The following is a 19,180-nucleotide window of genomic DNA, read 5'->3' as shown; positions in this document are numbered from 1 at the left end:
ATTGACAGCTTTAGCTGGTTCTCTGAGACTTTTTTCCCTCGAAAGAAACTTATGGAATCCATTGGAAGTCTATTGGGGTGAACTATGAAATGACAGCGAATCGCATCTCCTCCTGTCTCTTCTAACATTAGAACTTGATATGAAGGTTATGGTTAATGGGGTTGAGCTATAAAATGACAGCAAGCCGGCATCCCCTCCCCTCTCTTCTTGCTCTCTTTGAAGGTCACAAGGCTACACTGTAAGACTCAAATGAGAAAGTTTTAAACTTTATGGTATGCTTAAGGATGCATTACATAAGAAAGAGAACTTTATGGCATGCTTAAGGATGCATTACATAGATAGATTCTTTCTTAGATGAGATCTATCCTAGATGCAATGGTCTTGTATTGCTCAGTCTCCCTATCTCAGTGGTTGAGGTTTGATTCTCCTCAATAGGAGAACAGCAATAAGGCAGTGATTGAGAGTATAATTTAGATATCTTTGTATGGATTTTGATGAAAATTGGCACATATTTTTTGGTGCTACATTTTATTCTATATTCTGCCTAATTCTAATTATCTGGTTTAAATTTAAACTCCCTTAATTTTTTGGTGCAACTGACCTCAGGCTTTAGCCTTCATATGCAGTCTTTATATTTTTAGTTGTATCAATTCTATTCTTGTATTTTCCATAAATTTTTAATTGATTTCTCTGTGTAATAATTCTAAGGACACCTGCATTTTGTACTAGCAAAACTAATTGAAAGGTAAATTTGTATTTTATTAAATCTTTACTGAGCATAATTTAAGTCAAAACAGTGAAGAGAAATTTTAAAAATAAATTCAATTTTAATAATTTTAAGAGAAATAATGGAGAAAATAGTAAACTTAATGGTCAAAAATCCTTAATAACAGTAGATCTTATGTCAATCACACAAGTTGAAAAAAAGAATTAAGGGAATTGATACGTAAACTTAAAACTAAAATTTTAAAAGATATAATACATACTAAACATCAACTCGACTCTCTGATTGTCTTTAAAATTAAATGAAAATATTATAATATTGTTGTAATACACACCAGGCATCGAGCGGGTTACGTGATTGCGTTTAAAATTAAATGAAAATATTATAATATTATTGTTGAACTAGTTTTGTTATTTGGGGTTAAGATGGCGGAGAACTAAAAAGCGAATCCATAATGTTAATGTAGCTAAAATAAGAATACTGATGTGGAGCCACAATTGATAAATTAATAAATGAATACATTAAGCACTTGTAAAAGATTAGAAAAGTGTAGTTAAGATGACTTACCACCACTCAATTACGATGAAAATAAAAAAATGTTATAATAAATAGGTAATGGTGTTGAGTTGGTAAGAGGGAGAAAGGTAGTAAATAAGAATTTTATCATATTTCAATATTATACATGATGGCAAAAAAAAAAAAGAATTCATAAAATAGACCCACCCTATCTATTAGCTTGCGAAAATTGAGGTTATCGTATCAATGACATGAACAATGATCTCAAACTATTCTTATTCCGACAAGAACGATATATAAAAGCTCAGTTTTTTTTTTCATCCAAAATATTTATTTAGGACTTAAAAGTATTGTTGTTCTTGCTATATTAAATTTTCTTTCTTCTTATAATTTTTATTATTAGATTATGGACAAAAAGAACCACAAGAGATTTACATTAATTGCTAGATAAAACTATAACAATTAAGAATTTCATGAAGACAATATATCACAATTTTGGTAGGTCTATACCTAGTCTCATCATTTGGAGACTCTGGACTCATCGATGTAGAGTCAGGATGGAATCAATTCATGATTTGGTGAGAATTGTGTGGCTTGATATTAAATATTGGCTGAGAACCATTTTAAACAAGTTAAATAAATGTGTACCTGCTTCTTGCACGGATATTGTAGTCCTTCGTCCTTTGGATATTCAAGTAAAAAATATGGGGGTTTGTCTTCCTTGTGTAGTCAGATGGTGTAAACTTGAGATAGGTTGGGTTAAATTGAATATGGATAAGAGCTGTAGAGGTAACCCAGAGAATTATGGTGGTGAAGGCATGATAAGAGATGAAAAAGATTTATTTAAAGTAGTTTTTTCTTCATTATTGGGTTATGGAACAAATAACATGGCTGAATTGAAGGCGATGATTTTAGGGATTAATCTATGTAAAGATCTCGGATTTGATCAAGTAGAGATTGCATGTGACTCTGCTTTGTTAGTTCAGTGGATAAATTCTGAGAAGTGCTTGGTTTAGAACTTATGAGATTTGTGGGAAGAACTTATAATAGCATTAAAAGGCATACAGTTCAAAGTGGAACATGTTTACAGGGAGGTGAATAAAAGTACAGATTTCTTTGCTAAACAAGGTGAATCTGGTATTTCTCGATCATATAGTTGTCAAGATGATCTTCCTCAGCAAGTCAGGGGAATGATTCGATTGGACTTGTTGGGTTTTCCTTCTTTGCGCTCATGATGTTTTGTGTCATTACACTTTTAGTGGTTTAGTTTCTTAGTTTTTTTGGTTGCTGGTGTTTGCTTTTTTGGTTTGGTTTATGTTGGTTAAGTTAGTTTTAGGGTCTTGGAATTTTCTTTTGTTGTCCCAAAGTCTCAAAATTGTAACCACGGTTTTCCTTCGCCATAAGTGAGGGGTTTTCTAATAAAATTAGGAGGTGCTGCCCTCTTTTTTTTTTTTTTTTTTAAAAGTTAGTTATTGAATGGGTAGGAATAGTATCACACAACTAAAATAAGAAATGAGAAAATAGGAATTGACACAAAAACTTTATGTGGAAAACCCCAAACAAATTGAGGGAAAAACCATGGGTTAGAGTAGAAGGAATCCACTATAAAAAAGGGTGTTACAACTTTTCTTTAATTACAAGAGAAGAACAATGATAACTCTCTCTTTCATTAGGAGTATACAAATTGTTTACCCTATGAGTCATATCCCGGTTTTAATAATGACAAATACTCAAGTATTTGATGACTTTCAAGTTTGTATGTAGGTTCTTATTAGCAAGTTCATATTTGATGGCACGTGAAAAACTTGAAGCCTGGAGATCCTGAAGATTCATTGATGTTGTAATTTATATTATCATTCAATTCAGGTCTGTAGTAGTAATTAGGAGAAAAAAGGTTTGTAATATTTAATGCATATCATGCATTTAGGAACTACAAAGTTCAAAGGCCTCAGAACGACTCTAGGGGTAGTGACCCGAAGAATAATATTATTTTAATAATAAAGAGGGAGGAAAATGGAAACAGGAACAGAAGGAGGCAATAGACTTCGTCGACAACATCGCATTTTGGAGATAATGATAATAATAATAACTTCAAGGAATTGCTAGAACTCGTCGACGAATACAGGGCTTCGTCGATAAGTGCATAAGGAAACTTGTCGACGAATACAGGGAGTTCGTCGACGAGTGCATAAGGGAATTCGTCGATGAATATACGCCTCATCGACGAGAAAATACCGAGAGAGGTTTTGGGGTAGCCTGAATTTCGTCGACGAGGGAGCAAGGTTTGTCAACGAAATTACTGAAAGATTCGTCGACGAGATGACGTGTTTTGTCAACAAAGGGCACAATATAAATAGTTTAAAACCTAGATTTTAAACCATTTTCAATGCTTCTCTCTCTCTCCTCTCTCTCTCTCTCTCTCTCTCTCTCTCTCTCTACGTCCCTCTCTCACTTCTCTCTTTGTTTCCGGGCCTATTTCTCGCCGGATCGAAGATTTGAGGCTACCACGATGCTCCTAACGAAATTCTTTACAAGTTTGTCGGAGCTGATCGCTGGAAAAGTTGGGTTGGATTTCATCCCAATCTCAGGGTAAGACATTTTATTCAGTATCGGCCTTTCCCTCAGTTATAAGAAATGTTGTAGGTAAGAAAATACTGATATTTTGTTATGGGGTATTGTGTTTTTAGGATGTTGAGTTAGGAACCCTGCGGATATAGATCCAAAATTTTATAGGGGCTTTTCAAAGTTAAGGTAAGGGAAATATACTATGTTAGGAGTTTTCATAATGCCATCAAAGATTTCATAGACACATATTTATACCAGTTTATTATACAGTATTTACAGAATATGAGTTTAAAATGCTTGTGTGGCTTGAGTAGATTTTCATGTGATGAAGAATTTATATAGCTTTTATAATGTATCATACTATACTGATTACACAGAGATAGCTAGTATATACAGTTTATATAGTTTTTCCCAATTTATGAAGTTATACAAAATATACAGATATATATATATATATATATATATATATATATTCACAGAGATTATATAAAGAGATTTACATGCATATACAACTTTTATATGAATAGTTTCATGATACAAACATATACATATATATTCATATACATGTATACAGTTTTATTCAGATAAGTATATATATATCACAGCTTTATATAGAACAGTATATACAGAGTTATAGTATGCCATGTTTCCTATTACTATAACATACAGAGTATACAGATAGAGTATACAGAGGTAGTATCAAGATGTTACAGATACAGTATACAGAGAATACAATATTTACAGTATAGAAAGATAGCGTTATGGTAATTTTGGAAACATGATGAACACAGTAAAAGAGTATATATGTATATATATATACAGTATCAGATCCCTGTGGAAAGATTACAGACAGATACAATACAGATATAGATTATAGAGCATGGTACCATTGCTATATACAGATATAGTGCAACCACATATCTCAGATAGTGTGTGGGTACCGTAAGCCGTGCTCGGAGAGGATGCAGCTCCCCAATTCATTGGGTGGAGGGAGCCGGTTTTGACGAGGTAGTAGCCAGTCCCGAGCCTAGGAGTGGATGCAGTTTGGCTGGACTGAGGTAGTGTAGAGTATATTGACTTATTTAGAGGGCTGACCAGATGAAGTTCTGCCTACAACCCTGTCATGAGGGGTCAAATCATAACGTACAAAGTCCTAGGGATAAAGCACAGTTATGTATATGTATATAGTTGTACAGTATATAATGAGTATAGTATGATATTATCAGTATGAAAAGTAGAAAATACAAATGATATAGTATATTTTAAATTGTGAAAGAAAGATATGCTTTACAAATTACTTATTGCATTACAGTTCAATTACTATTTAAAAGTATCCTTAACTTAGTTGCCACACACTAGTAATAGCATATTTTCACTTACTGAGCGTCGACTCACCCCATTACTTTAACATTTTTCAAGTGAGCCAGCTAAGTGAGCAGATCAGGCTCGTGGATAGAGAGTAGTTTGATTACCCTAGTTATAGGGTGAGTTTTGACAGAGTTGTGTATATTTTTTAATAGATGATGCTGGAGGGGTATTTTTGTATGGCTATGGTCTATATATACCGGATTCTGGTATTGTATAATATATATGTGAATGGTTGTATGATATGTGTTTCCGCTGCTTACGTATGGATGTGGATATATATATATATATAATGGTAAGAATTTTGAGGGTGTTACATTTTGGTATTAGAGCGTAGGTTGTTAGGTTCTGTAGACTCTAGAGTGCAGCGGAAAACAATACCAGAATATAGGGAAAAGATTTGATATTTTATTTTGTGATCTGGATACAAGATTTCGTGATTGTTTGTGTGTTTTTCCTGGGGTGACGATTTTAGGAAAACCATAGTAAACTGTTGACGAGTCATGTGTTTGGGTGTCAAGAGTGGATTTTGGGGTTAAGAGTAGGGGGGATAGTTAATAGAGGATTTGGAGTTTTAGTTGAATAATTTGGGTCTGTAGGAAGATAGAATTTTGAAACGATGTTCTATGTGTTTGTAGGATGGACCTAGGAGGTAATAGCGCTCACGCCAGTGGGGATGATGGAGCGGGTCCTTTTGGGGTAGTAGGTGGGGATTCAGATGCTATGCTATGCAGTGTGGCTCAGCAAGTCATGACTGAGATAGCGCGGAATTCTAAAAAGCAGGGAGGTCCATCTTCAGCTCAGGGATGTACCATAGAAAAATTCATGAAGATGAATCCGCCAGCTTTTTCTGGAGCGACTGACCCTGCAATTGCTGAGAATTGGGTGCAGGAGGTAGAAATGATTCTGGCAATACTTCACTGCACCAATGAGCAGAGGGTCTTCTATGCCACGTATAGGTTGGCGGGGGAGGTCGAGAGATGGTGGGTAGCCACCAGATTGTTGGAAGAACAGAGGACTATACCAGTGCAGATGACCTAGGCCCGATTCAGGGACATGTTCTTTGATAGATATTATCCTACTTCAGTCAGAGATGCTCGAGTACAGGAGTTTCTGAGTCTGTCCCAGGGGTCATTGACTGTCCCACAATATGCGACGAGATTTATTGAGCCCTTTCATTTCTGTCCCTATGTTGTCCCCGATGAAGCAAAGAAGGCTAGAATGTTTGAGAGAAACTTGAGGCGTGATATTTACCGGTAGGTGGCAGTACTTAGGATCCAAGATTTTGCAGAATTGGTTGATAGGGCCACTATAGCGGAGGAGAGTCTATCTAAAGAGACGGAGGCACAGAGTCAGAAGAAGAGGACTGCACCCTCGAGTTTTCAGGCGGGTCCTAGCTAATGCCCTTGGAGAGGAGGTAGATTTGGCGGAGGTCAGAGACAAATGTTAGAGCATAGTAGATTTCAGGGCGGACAACTTCATGCCATTTGTCCTAGATGCAGACGGAGACATCCTGGTAAGTGCCGATTGGGGGAAAATGTGTGTTATCGATGCGGGAGGCTTGAACATATGGCTTGATCATGTCAGATGCCGTCGAATTATGCACAGGCTCCCAGACTATTTCGAGGTGGATATCAGGCACCCCGTGGTGGTTAACATAGGAACACTGCGCTGGCGAGGGTTTATGCGTTGACACCAGGAGACGCTGAGACGTGATAACAGGTACTCTTACTACTTTACCATATAGAATGATTGTTTTGTTTGATACAGGTGCCACTTACTCTTTTATATCAGCAGGATATGTGAAAATAACTGGAATAGAAACACAACAATTAGATATAGAATTGTCTATGAGTACACCGATGGGATCTGTGATTAGATGCAGGAATGTACTTCGGAATTTTACAATAAGTATTCAGGAGAGAGTGCTTTTAACCGATCTTGTGGTCCTGGATATGTAGGGATTTGATGTGATACTGGGTATGGATTAGTTAGCCATTTATCACGCTCATATAGATTGCCATCAGAAAGAAGTAATTTTCAGACCCTCGGGTGAGTCAAAATTTAGATTTACAGGTTCACGTGTGTGTGTCTTGCCACAGTTGGTGTCAGCTATTTAGGTGAGGATACTGTTACAAGATGGTTGTCAGGGGTATGTTGCATACATAAAAGAATTGCCAAAGGAAGCATTGAAATAAGCTGATACACTAGCAGTGAGGGAATTCTCATATGTATTTCTAGAAGAATTGCCTAGTTTGCCACCAAATCATGCGGTTGAGTTTATGATAGATTTGTTGCTGGGATCTGTACCAGTATCTAAAGCACCGTACCATATGGCTCCATTCAAGTTGAAAGAACTGAAAGATCAGTTACAGGAATTGCTGGATAAAGGTTTCATCAGACCCAGTGTGTCGCCCTAAGGTGCGCCAGTTCTGTTTGTGAAAAAGAAGGATGGAACCACGAGATTATGCATTGATTATAGGAAGATAAACAAACTGACAGTCAAGAATAAATACCTTCTCCCGAGGATTGATGATTTATTTGATCAGTTTCAGGGGACCCCGGTTTATTCTAAGATTGAACTGCGGTTAGGATACCATCATGTGAAAGTTAAAGTAGAGGACATTTCGAAGACCGCTTTTTGTACCAGATATGGGCATTACGAGTTCTTAGTGATGCCATTTGGGTTGACTAATGCACCAGTGGTTTTCATGGACTTGATGAATCGGGTGTTCCACCAGTATTTGGACCAGTTTGTGGTTGTGTTTATTGATGATATACTGGTCTACTCGAGGAGTTGTGAGGAGTACGAGCATCATTTGAGGCTGGTATTGCAGGTATTAAGGGAAAGGAAATTATATGCAAAATTCAAGAAATGTGAGTTCTGGTTAATGTAAGAACCTGAAATATTTAAAATGGATTTTTGCAGATTTCGTCGACGAAGCCAGATTTCATCGATGAAGGCAGAAGACTTTTTGTCGACGAAATTCATAGGTTCGTCGACGAGGAGAAGCCGAGGGTTTTGGAGAAATTGAAATATCAGACTTCGTCGACGAGGCTACCAATATGCTTGATGAAATCCTTGACTTTTCGTTGACGAAGGCACATTTCATCGATGAAATCCGATTGGGTCAAAGGGGTATAAAAGGGATTTTTCTCTTTCTTCTTCATTAAGTTTTCTAAAAATCTCTCTACACACACACACACTCTCTCTCTCTCTCTCTCTCTCTAAACTCTCTCTACACTCTCTCTCTCTCTCTAGATTTCCTCACCAGTTGTTGATAGAATCGAAAATTCGAGGTTACTATGAGGATTGTGGAAGGATTCTCTACAACTTCTGCGGATTGGAATCTCGTTTCGAAGATTTTCGGGTTTCGGCGAAAAATCGAGGTAAGACTCGGTTTTCAATTATGATTTAGTAGTTTTGTAGGTATCAGTCTTGTGAGTATTTTCTGTACTATTGATTGTAGGTTTTGGAACTCGGTTCGTTGTTTAGGAGCCTTGGCGTTCGGGATTTGGAAACGGGGTTAAGGTAAGGGGAAATTGTGTTATTTTGGTTATTTTTGAAATCGGATTCGGTGGAACTATGATCCATAGTCCTGTGTGTGTTTTGGCTACTCATTTGGGGGGATCTAAAGAGGAAAATATGGGTTTTTCATTTATTACAGTTTTTGGGAAAAAGGGGGCGACGGGCTACATCCTTGGTTTTGATGAAAACCTATGTATATGTTGATTTATACTGCGTGATTGGGATGGCCGTGCCTTGACTGGTTTAAACTGTATTTGTTTGAAAAACCATGATTTAGATTACTAAATGGGTTTGGTTTGTTTGGTTATATGAGCATGCATGTGTGTGTGATATGTTGAAATGTTAGTAGGAACGCGGTTCCGAAATTGTTCCAGGTATTGAGAGTGGCTGGCTTTATATCCGAGGGTGTGTGTATCGCTAGCCACGTTGGTAAGAGTGATCGGCTCTATATCCGAAGGGTGAGCCTATCCCGGCAGATCAGGCCGAAGGGTGTGGATCCACTAGTTAGTGCCGGTACGATGCCATGGGAGTCGAGGACTAGTCATGTGCCGGTGGCGCCGTGCTTCGCGGGTTGGGTATAAGCCAACACTGGAATGCCAGATCGGCTTCGGGCCAAAGGGTGTGATGACACCGGGTTGCTGATCATGTGTGTGTGGATGACGAGACTGAGCCGATGGGATCGCCAGTTCTTGTACCGAATTTGACGACCATATATGTGAGGATGATGAGACTGAGCTGATGGGATCGCCAATTCTTGTACCGGATCCGACGACCATATGTGTGAGGATGACGAGACTAAGCTGATGGGATCGCCAATTCTTGTACCAGATCCGACGACCATATGTGTGAGGATGACGAGACTGAGCTGATGGGATCACCAGTACTTGTACCAGATCCGATGTTCATGTGTTGTGTGTGCGTGTATGCACTGTGTAAACTAGTACTAGACTACATTTAACTGCGTGTATGTTTTTTTCATGATAACAATCAAATGCCACACACTGATATAACTTGTGTTCTTTCTTACTGAGAGGTGTCTCACCCCTATTGTACGTACATTTTTTTCTACAGGTCCTTCGAGTAACCGGAACTAGCGTCCTAGTGTAAGGAGCATAGTGGTCGGTGTACTGTGTTAGTGCTTGGGTAAGTGCTAAGACTGTGTTGTATTGGGTTGCCATTTTGAGTTGTATTTGGGCACCCAGTTTGTATGTTTTGTTAGAGCCATGTTTTGCTCTTGTATAGACTCTGGTATGGTACTACATATGTTGATATAGTATGACTTTTTCTGTTACGTATATGATTGTGTTTGGATGCGTCTAGGGTGCCTGGGAACCCCACGGGGTCCGACCCTTATCCATTATACTGTATCTTTTGATTATTGTATGATACAGGGATAGGTTAGTTTACATTCTCACCTCTGGGTCCCATTTCGGGGCGTGAAAGTTAAGGCAGGTTACTTTTCTCGGCCATGTGATTTCTGAAGTAGGTGTATCAGTTGATCTAAGTAAATAGAGGCAATGGTGAATTGGAAGAGGCTGGGAAATGTTCAGGAAGTCAGGAGTTTTCTGGGATTAGCAGGTTATTACAGACGCTTTGTGGATGGTTTCTCCAGGCTATCAGGTCCATTAACACGACTTTCAAGGAAAAATGTAAAATTTGAATGGACTGATGACTGTGAGCAGAGTTTCCAAGAATTAAAGTAGCGGTTAGTTTCTACTCCAGTACTGGCTATCCCTTTAGGGGAGGATGGGTTCGTAATATTTAGTGACGCCTCTTTGAAGGGTCTTGGATGCGTGTTGATGCAGCACGGCAGAGTCATTGCTTATGCGTCCAGACAGCTTAAAAAATATAAGAAGAATTATCCTGTCCATGATTTAGAGCTTGTTGTAGTGGTGTGTGCTCTCAAGATTTGGAGGCATTATTTATATGGTGGAAGGTGCGAGATTTTCATGGATTATAACAATTTGAAATATTTATTTACTCAGAAAGAATTGAATATGAAGCAAAGAAGGTGGCTATAACTTATTAAAGACTATGATTGCACGAGCAGTTACCACCCAGGAAAAGCAAATGTAGTGGCAGATGCTCTGAGCAGGAAACTAGGGGGATCCGTACTGGCAGTTATGGAAATTCCGCACTCAATTCTAGTGGATTTGGAGAGGCTTAGTATAGAATTGGTGGAGGAGAGTTCTCAGGAAGTTATTGCCAGCCTAGTGGTTCAGCCTACACTTTACGAGAGGATAAAAGCAGCTCAGGGTGATGATGCAGAGTTGGCAACGGTGATGGCTAGAGTACGTGATGGTCAAGGTGAGGAGTTCAACATATCAGATGATGGAGCTCTGCGATTTCGTACTAGACTATGTGTTCCTACAGATACTGAGATCAGGAGAACTATACTAGAGGAGGCTCACAGATCCTTATACACGATCCATCCCGACAGTACTAAAATGTACAGGGACCTGCGAGAGTATTTCTAGTGAAGTGGAATGAAGAGGGAGATAGCCGAATTTGTTCAGCAATTCTTGACGTGTCAGCAGGATAGTTGCAGCCATTGTTATTCCAAAGTGGAAGTGGGACCACGTTTCTATGGATTTTGTTATGGGGTTATCACCAGTGCGGCAGGGATTGAATGCAATTTGGGTAGTTGTTGATCATGTGACGAAGACTGCTCATTTTATCCCTATTAAAATCAGTTATTCAATGGACAAACTGGTAGAGATATATGTTCAGGAGATAGTTCGTGTTCATGGAATACTAGTATCCATAGTCTCAGACCGAGATCCTTGGTTTACTTCACGATTCTAGAAAAGTTTTCAGGAGGCTATGGGTACACAGTTAGCTTTTAGCACTACTTTTCATCCCCAGATAGATGGTTAGACTGAGAGAACAATTTAGACACTAGAGGATATGCTTTGTGCTTGTGTGTGCTTGATTTTGGGGGCAATTGGATCTAGTTTATGCCGTTAGTTGAGTTTGCTTACAATAATAGCTATTAGGCTAGTATAGGCATGGCTCCCTACGAGGCATTATATGGCAGGAGATGTTGTTCTCCTATTTTCTAGGATGAAGTAGGTGAAAGGCGAATTTTGGTTCTCGAGATAATACAACAAGCGTCCGATTAATTAAAGAAAGAATCAATACAGTACAGAGTTGGCAGAAAAGCTATGCAGACACTCGCCACCGAGAGTTGGAATTTGATGTGGGAGATCGAGTATTTTTGAAGATAACTCCTCTGAAAGGAGTTATGAGATTTGGAAAGAAGGGCAAGTTGAGCCCTAGGTTTATTGGTCCTTTTGAGATACTTGAGAAAATAGGGTCAGTTGCCTACAGGCTAGCTTTGTCGCCAGCTTTGGCTTGTATCCATGACGTGTTTCACGTTACCAAGTTAAGGAAATTCATCCCAAACTCATCCCACATCATTAGTTATGTAGAGATAAAGCTTAAGGATTCATTGGCATATGAAGAAGTACCAATACAAATTTTGGATAGAAAGATACATACTTTACGTACTAAAGAAATATAGTTAGTTAAAGTTTTGTGGTGGAATCACGCTATAGAGGAAGCTTCTTGGGAGCTTGAGGAGCAGATTAGATAGAGATACCCGCAGTTGTTCCAAGAGGTATAGAGGTACTCGGGTAAAGTATAATAGTTAGATAAGTTTTCTTGTAGGTACATGCACTGATTTTAGTTAGTAGATAGTTTTATTTTGTTTTATATGGGTAATCTCCTAGGACGTAAATGTAACCACGGTATTCCTCCGCCACAAGTGAGGGCAAGTAATAAAATAAGTAGACCCTTTACCTTTACTAAATAATGGAGAGTATTGATAAAGATACAGATAGTAAATTTCGATGACGAAATTTTATAAGGAGGGGAGAATGTAGTGACATGAAGAATAATATTATTTTAATAATAAAGAGGGAGGAAAATGGAAACAGGAATAGAAGGAGGCAGTAGAATTTGTTGTTCAATGTGGAGCGTTCGTCGATGACATCGCATTTTGGAGATAATGATAATAATAATAATAATAATTTCAAGGAATTTCCAGAACTCGTCGACGAATACAGGGCTTCATCAACGAGTGCATAAGGAAACTCATCGACGAATACAAGGAGTTCGTCGATGAGTGCATAAGGGAATTCATCAACGAAGATATGCCTCGTTGATGAGAAAATACCGAGAGAGGTTTTGGGGTAGCCTGAATTTCGTCGACGAGGGAGCAAGGTTCATCGGCGAAATTACTGAAAGAGTCATTGACAAGATGACGTGTCTCGTTGACGAAGGCTACATTATAAATAGTGGGAAACCCGTATTTTTAACCATTTTCAACTCTCCTCTCTCTCTCTCTTCTCTCTGTCTCTACGTCCCTCTCTCACTTCTATTTTTGTTTCAGGGCCTGTTTCTCACTAGATCAAAGATTTGAGGCTACCACGATGCTCCTGACGAAGTTCTTTGCAAGTCTGCCGGAGCTGACTGCTGGAAAAGTTGGGTTGGATTTAGTCCCAATCTCAGGGTAAGGCATTTTATTCAGTATCTGCCTTTCCCTTAGTTATAAGAAATGTTGTAGGTAAGAAAATACTGATATTTTATTATGGGGTATTGTGTTTTTAGGATGTTGAGTTAGGAACCCTGCGGGTATAGATCCAGAATTTTATAGCGGCTTTTCAAAGTTAAGGTAAGGAAAATATGCTATGTTAGGAGTTTTCATAATGCCATCAGAGATTTCATAGACACATATTTATACCAGTTTATTATACAGTATTTATAGAATATGAGTTTAAAATGCTTGTGTGGCTTGAGTAGATTTTCATGTGATGAAGAATTTATATAGCTTTTATAATGTATCATACTATACTGATTACATAGAGATAGATAGTATATACAGTTTATATAGTTTTTCCCAGTAGATGGAGTTATACAGAATATACAGATATAGATATATATATTCATAGAGATTATACAGAGAGATTTACATGCATATACAGCTTTTATATGAATAGTTTTATGATACAGACATATACATATATATACATATACATGTATATAGTTTTATTCAGATAAGTATATATATCACAGCTTTATATAGAACAGTATATACAGAGTTATAGTATGCCATGTTTCCTATTACCATAACATACAAAGTATACATACAGAGTATACAAATAGAGTATATAGACAGAGTATACCGACAGATATACAGAGGTAGCATCAAGATGCTACAGATATAGTATACAGAGAATACAATATTTATAGTATAGAAAGATAGCGTTATAGTAATTTTGAAAACATGATGAACACAGTAAAAGAGTATATATATGTATACAATATTAGATCTATGTGGAAAGATTACAGACAGATACAGTACAGATATAGATTACAGAGCACGGTACTGTTGCTATATACAGATAGAGTGCAACCACATATCTCAGATAGTGTGTGGATACCATCAGCCGTGCTCAGAGAGGATGTAGCTCCCCAGTTCACTGGGTGGAGGGGGCCGGTTTTGACGAGGTAGTAGCCAGTCCCAAGCCTAGGAGAGGATGCAGCTCCCTAGTTCATTGGGTGGAGGGGGCCTGTTTTGACGAGGTAGTAGCCAGTCCTGAGCTTAGGAGTGGATGTAGTTTTGCTGGGTTAAGGTAGTGTAGAGTATATTGACTTATCTAGAAGGCCGACCAGATGAAATCCCGCCTACGGGCCGCACAACCCTGTCATGAGGGGTCAAATCATGACGTGTAGAATCCTAGGGATAAAGCACAGTTATGTATATGTATACAGTTTTACAGTATATGATGAGTATAGTATGATATTATCAGTATGAAAAGTAGAAAATACAAATGATATAGTATATTTTAAATTGTGAAAAAAAGATATGCTTTACAGATTACTTATTGCATTACAATTCAGTTACTATTTAAAAGTATCATTAACTTAGTTGCCACACACTAGTAATAGCATATTTCCACTTACTGAGCGTCGACTCACCTCATTACATTAACATTTTTCAAGTGAGTCAGCTAGGTGAGCAGATCAGGCTCGCGGATAGAGAGTAGTTTGATTACCTTGGTTATAGGGTGAGTTTTGACAGAGTTATGTATAATTTTTAATAGATGATGCTGGAGGGGTATTTTTGTATGGCTATGGCCTGTATATACTGGATTCTGGTATTGTATAATATATATGTGAATGGTTGTATGATATGTGTTCCCACTGCTTAGGTATGGCTGTGGATATACATATATATATATATATATATATATATATATATATATAATGGTAAGAATTATAAGGGTGTTACACTAGGCCCTACAGATCACTTGAAAATCAAATGACATTAGGTATTCGGTCGACCGACGCCGGATTTTTTCGGTGTTTTAAAGAAGACCTAGATTGACCTTAGGACTCCCTATAATTTATGAAAATATGGCCTATAGTCTTAAACATTAATCATTATATGAATAGGGTGAATGTATAAGGGAGTTGGAACTAAAATGCATTAAAAATGCATGTTCGGTCAACCGAACTTTCACATTGTAAATCATTCGGTCGACCGAACCAGTCAAGTGGTCAATAATTTGATCATAGCTCGGTCGACCGTACTATGCCAAGTTCATATGACTTGGTTGACCGAACTCCCATCGAGTCAACCTTTGACTCTTCGGTCGATCGACCAAATTTAGATGGGCAATGCCCTAGTCGATCGAACCCCCACGTGGGAAAATCCAATGTCCTGGTCAACCGAACTACCCAGTTCAAAATCACTTGGTCGACCGAACCGCGCGAAAATGAAAAATCGCCTTTGGCAGCCTTAGTTAGGTCGACCACACATGGAATTCAAATTTTACCTGGTCAACCAAACTTGGTCACTTGGTCAACCGAACCTCACCTTCGGTCGACCGGTGCTCTCGGGTGGTTGCCCTATTATTTTTACCCCGGTTAAAATTTTTAAATAGGGTTAATTGGGTTAAAATGGTTTAAAACAATTCTAATAATACCCTCTATGTCCCCAACGACTATAATTCTTCTCATTTCTATATATAGCCTTTCATTTGCAAAATTAAAGAGTGATTAGGGTTTTAGATTAGCAAAAAAATTATTTGAAATTTTTTGTAACATCCTCAAAATTGCTACATTTTTTTTTTATATCCATATAATCATACCTAAATAGCGGAAGCATAAGTCTTACCACCACATATACTATACAATACAAGAAATCTATATTTCCAACATATAGCCATATAATGCATGTGTAATGACCCGAATAATAATAATGTAATTTAAATAAAGAGAATGGGAAATTATCAGCTCCTCGTCGATGAACACAGGGGATTCATCGACGAGGGTATAAGAGGACCTCGTCGACGAAGAAAGGATTCGTCAACAAGGAAATATCGAGAGAGGTTTTGAGTTGTCTGAATTTCATCGACGAGGAGTGGGTTTCGTTGACGAAATTATTAAAGGACTCGTTGATGAGATGACGTGGCTCGTCGACGAATCCAGTCCTATAAATATCCAAAAACCGGATTTAAATGTCAAAATTTACAAAAAAACTCACACTCTCTCTCTCCATTCGGTTTCTCTCCCTTCTCTCTTAGATTCTGGCTTCGTCGCTCGCCGGATCGACGATTTGAAGCCACCACAACGCTTCTAGGGAATTTCTCTGCATATCTACCGGAGCGGATCGTTGGTGGAACTCCGTTGAAAATCATCCCTGAATTGAGGTAAGGCTTTTTAAGCCAAATTTGGTCTAACGGTAGTTATAGGAAATGATATACACATGAAAATACTGAAGTTTAGTACTGAAAGTTTTCATTTTCAAGGTATTGATTAGGAAATCCTACGGGTGCGAGACCAGAATTTATAGGGGCTTTTCTAAGTAGTCAGGTAAGGGAATAAACTAAAGCAGTTATTTTCCATGTAAATTAGTATTATGTATGAGTAAATTTATTTTCAGAAAAGCATGTATTATATCTGTATATTACGAAGAAATTGCACATTGGAGAAAATACTACTAATATGTTGAAATGAATATGTATATATGAGATGTCAAAAACTATGATTTTAGAATACAATGTATGGTTTTATACAGCAAATGTGTGGCATGAATATTATTTTACGTGAAAAAACATCATGATATGACAATGATATGAATGAAGTATGTTTTGAGAAATTATGAAAGAATACAGTACATTATATGATGTTGAAAATACATGATAAATTGATTATTTTCAGAATGATATACATATATGAAATGATTTCGGCGCAAGGTCGTATATGTGTATGAAATGATTTCGGCACGAGGCCGTATTTATGTATAATTTCAGCGCGAGGCCGTATTTATGTATGATTTTGGCACAAGGCTGTATTTATGAAATGTTCAGCACGAGGCCGTATTTATAAAACAATCGGCACGAGGTCGTATTTATGAAATGTTCGGCGCGAGACTGTATTTATGAAATTATGAGAGATGCTATATTATCATGTATTATATTATCAAAATCCGGATGTTAGTTTAGTTCAGTTCAGGAGCTCGGTACCGTAGCTTATGAATCAGATATCTATGATCAGATTGGCGCTAACCACCCCACTAGGGGGTGGGAGATGGATAGTCGATGTGGTTTTCAGTAGAATGTAGACGTCCACCTGGAGTCCGGACCAGGGTGTGGCAGACCTATTGTACTTATAGACATTTTTTACTCGGTAGTGGTCAGCCAGCCATTGTCGGGTCCTGCTTTCAGGGTGTACAACCCGTCATGGGGGGTAATACATGACATCAGCTAGCTATTCATCCTAGGTATGTTTTCAGTATTATCAGATATAACAGACGATTTATGAATAATATGAGTTAGTAGCAAAATATGAAAGTATATGATGATTCAGTATATTATGATGAATGTCTACAGATATATGAAATATACTGTATATGTATAATTGTATTAAATGTTCATGTTGCCACACAACTGTATTTAGTTTATTTTCCCTTACTGAAAAGTGTCTCACCCCCGAACATTAAATGATTTTCAAGAAATCCAAAAGAACGGCGGGTCAAAGCTGACGTTGAGTGAGTTGAGCTTCCTTACTAGAAGGGTAAGCATTGATTTAGGATTAGGAGATTTTTGTTGTATGATCCTAGGGATTATTTTGATATTTTGGAGATTGTATATAAATACAGTATTTTGGTGATGTAGTAAACTCTGGTATTATGTATATTACAGTTTTGAGAATGTGATTTATATTTACTGCTGCGTAGATTTTCGCTGTGAATGACAGGTGTCCCTATTACCCATGAGTTTGGGTTGACTATTGTATTTATTATGTTTCATTTTATATTAAGATTTTTGTGGTCGTTACAGTTTGGTATCAGAGCCTAGGATACTAGGTTCTATAGACTCTAGAGTGTAGTAATAATAATACTAGAGTATAGGATAAGGAAATTTGAGGTCTGATTTTGTAGTCTAAATGCAGGACTTCTATGGTGGTTTGTGTGATTTTCCTGGAGTGACGATTTTAGGAAAGTCATGGTAAACTATCGTCGGGTTGGGTATCTAAGTTGCAAAATTGAACCTTGAATTAAGATCAGGAGAGATGAATTAATTAAGACAATATATTATATGAGTTGGATGATATGTATAGAGAAGGGGGGTTCTGAGTTAAGTTATTTGCTTTTCAGGATGGACTCTAGTGGCAGTTGTGCCCACGCTAGTAGGAGTGAGGGTGTTGGATCCTCAGGCGATGTGGGTACTGATTTAGAGGTCATCTTACGCAGCATGGCACAACAGGTTATGGCAGAAATTGCTAGGAGTTCGAAGGAATAGGGTGGTCCATCGGCAGGCCATGGTAGTTCGATAGAGAAATTCATAAAGATGAATCCTCTAGCTTTTTCAGGGGGAACAGATCCTGCAGTCGCTGAAAATTGGGCATAGGAGATCGAGAAAATATTTGCAGTGTTGCAGTGTTCTGAGGACCAAAGGGTACTATTTGCCACATATAAACTAACTGGAGAGGTTGAGAGATGGTGGTCGGCGATGAGATTATTAAAGCAGCAAAGGACTTTACCTATGGAGATGATGTGGGAGCAGTTTAAAGAAATATTCTTCGACAGGTGTTTTCCAGCCTCATCCAAAGAGGCTAAGATTGAGGAGTTCCTAAATCTGAAGTAGGGACAGCTGTCAGTGCAGCAGTACGCAGCGAGGTTAATCGATCTATCTCGCTTCGCCCCGTACATCATTCCAGATGAGGTGAAGAAGGTACGATAGCTTGAAAGGGGCCTGAGGAGAGAAATATACAAGCAGGTATCGATACCTGTATATATATAGTATAATATCTGGTATACATGCATATACCAGGTATCGATACTGTATATATTGTATAATATCTAGTATACAAGCATATACCAGGTATCGATACATGCATATCCTGTATTGTATCTAGTATACAAGTAGGTATCGATACTGAAGTTGCAGGACTTCGCCGAGCTAGTTGAT

This window comes from Malania oleifera, chromosome 10, assembly GCF_029873635.1.
Source record: "Malania oleifera isolate guangnan ecotype guangnan chromosome 10, ASM2987363v1, whole genome shotgun sequence".
Lineage (NCBI taxonomy): Eukaryota > Viridiplantae > Streptophyta > Magnoliopsida > Santalales > Ximeniaceae > Malania > Malania oleifera.
This window is presented reverse-complemented; position numbering follows the sequence as displayed.